This window comes from Podarcis pityusensis (assembly GCF_964106645.2).
Source record: "Podarcis pityusensis genome assembly, chromosome: 14".
NCBI lineage: Eukaryota > Metazoa > Chordata > Lepidosauria > Squamata > Lacertidae > Podarcis > Podarcis pityusensis.
Genome location: NC_138039.1, coordinates 16,817,987 through 16,820,481, shown reverse-complemented (window position 1 = coordinate 16,820,481; position 2,495 = coordinate 16,817,987). Strand labels below are relative to the sequence as shown.

General features: G+C 45.5%; 1 long non-coding RNA gene across 1 annotated transcript; it reads right to left on the bottom strand.

Annotated features, from left to right (window-relative positions):
- Positions 1-2,495, bottom strand: LOC308463561. The gene is made up of 3 exons (XR_013979612.1): positions 1,586-2,495; positions 569-876; positions 1-198 (listed from the first exon to the last, which is right to left on the bottom strand). It is a non-coding gene; the product is annotated as an uncharacterized lncRNA (long non-coding RNA).

Below are 2,495 nucleotides of genomic sequence, written 5' to 3'. Positions count from 1 at the left end.
TCAGTTCCCACTGTGCGCTGGTAGACGCTTGAAGCAAATCTCACACACCTTCTCCAGAAGGAAGAGGCTTTCAAAGAAAGGAAAACAACAGGATGTTTCTTTGCTCTTCCCACTTCCTCTAACAGAAACTGTGATTTTGACCTAACAGTTAGTTAGGTTATTCACTAAAGGCAAATATGCTGTTCCGAAGAATTGATGCTTTTGAATTATGGTGCTGGAGGAGACTCTTGAGAGTCCCATGGACTGCAAGAAGATCAAACGCATCCATTCTTAAGGAAATTAGCCCTGAGTGCTCACTGGAAGGACAGATCGTGAAGCTGAGACTCCAATACTTTGGCCACCTCATGAGAAGAGAAGACTCCCTGGAAAAGACCCTGATGTTGGGAAAGATGGAGGGCACAAGGAGAAGGGGACGACAGAGGACGAGATTGTTGGACAGTGTTCTCGAAGCTACAAACATGAGTCTGACCAAACTGCGGTTGACAGTGGAAGACAGAAGTGCCTGGCGTGCTCTGGTCCATGGGGTCACGAAGAGTCGGACACGACTAAACGACTAAATAACAACAACATACCCTCGCTGTTCCCTGACCTTGCTGAACAAATTCCTCTTTCCCGCCTAGGTGGTTTCTATAGCTGCAGGCTTAAACTCTGTCCCACCTGTGCTCACAACAATATGGTTCCCTGGAAACTCCCTAGACAGAGGTTCCTACTGTGTCCCTGTGACTCTCAAACTGCTACTGGAAAGTGTGTGTGAGAGAAAGAAAGAGATAGAAAAAAATAATCTTCAGAATGGGGGTGAATTTCAGGCCTGGGGATGGGAGGCAAATGCAACCCTCCTGTCCATTGGGATTCTCCAAACACTTTCTCTTCTCAGGCCTTGCCCCTGTGATAGGAATTTTAGGTCTTAGATATATGGTAATGTTCATAAGTGTACCAACCAAGCACATACATAGATCAGCACAGGAAGGCCAACCTGGAACCATTTTGATTTCTAAACTGAGCAAATGTTTTCTCTGCAAAGTCAAAGTGGAAAAGCCTCCCCATTGTCTTTTCCTTCACAAATCCTGTCTTAAGGGTATGTCTGTGTTTGAATAGGGTGTGAGCCTGTGACATGGCCCAGGAACTAAGTATTTATCACTACAAAAGAATGGCCAGGCTCCACAGGCAATCCAATCAAGTAACCTGCCAGACAGGAGATAAACAAGGACAGGAGAAAAACAATATTAAAATTTCTGTTTTAGACCGCCTTTTCTGTGATGTAGATGTGATGTATCTGAGGGGTGGTTACACCCCTTCTGTGACGTATATATGATGTTTCTGGGGGTGGGCTTGATCTACAGGGTGGCAATTTCAAAAGTCTTTATAAGGCCTTACGGGCCATTTTTCTAGGTCCCTCCTCCGCTCCTGCAGGTGAGGGGAGCACCCTATTGCAACAGATCAATAAAGTTCAAGCTTACTAGCTGCTTTGCTTCTCAATATTCTGGGGTTGGCCTCTGTTATTCTCTCCTACCAATAGGGAACCTATGTAAGGACTCTATATGGGCTCTTGGATACCCCATAAGGGAAAAGGGCAATTTTTGTTTACAACACCCCTCACCTGGTTGTTTTCACCTGGCTGGAAATGCACCCTTGAACTCTGATGATGGCTAGAAGCAGGGTGTGGAAGCATGTGTAAAAGTTTACACCTGTTGCTCCACCCATTTTTGCTTCTGGCCCCGCCTGCCAGTAGCACTCCCTGCCCCCGCCTCCCTTGCTCAGAAGGGAATACAACCCTCCGGCTGAAAAGTTTACATGTCCCTGGCTTGGAAGATGCTACCAAATAATGAATATGCTCTGTGTGCATAGCTGGGTGTTTTCATTTTTCAATCCTTGTGTGGCATGACAAGCCCTACAATTCAGCAGTTTTGTATGAGGCCAGTCAGGTTCTCTGCTGTCCCCTGTGCAACCCTTTGAAACGCCCCCCAGCAGCAATTCCTTCCTGAACCAAATAAAGCTGCAGTAAGTTGTGTTTGACTCCAAATTTTTGTACAAGCTGCTTTGAGGCCAGTTTATGTTCCTATTTATCTGAGCTAGCCTAGTATAAATTACACAAAGCCTGAGCTGGAGGTATTTGTACAAGCTGATCCAGATCATACTATCTATCAGTGTGTCTTCCTCATCCATTTAGCTCCCAGAGTTTTCTTTCTTTGTCTTGGAGTTGCTATGTTTGCTAAAATAACTCAGGTCCAGGTTGTTCATCATGAGCTAACTTCCTGCTCTTACAACATGTCCGCAAGTAGCCTTTCCTCATAAGATGCTGAGATTTTTTCATACAGCTAACAGGAAGTCTCTCTTCCTCCTTGGCCGCTAGATGTTAGCGCCTTGCTATGTGTGAAGTAACAAGCGTAATCACTGAAGATGGGTTAGTTAAACCTGCTAGCTAGCAGCACATGGCACCTGAGGTAGGGGTAGGTAGAAAGAATCAGTCCCCAAATCATCGTAACGCTTGTCAAATG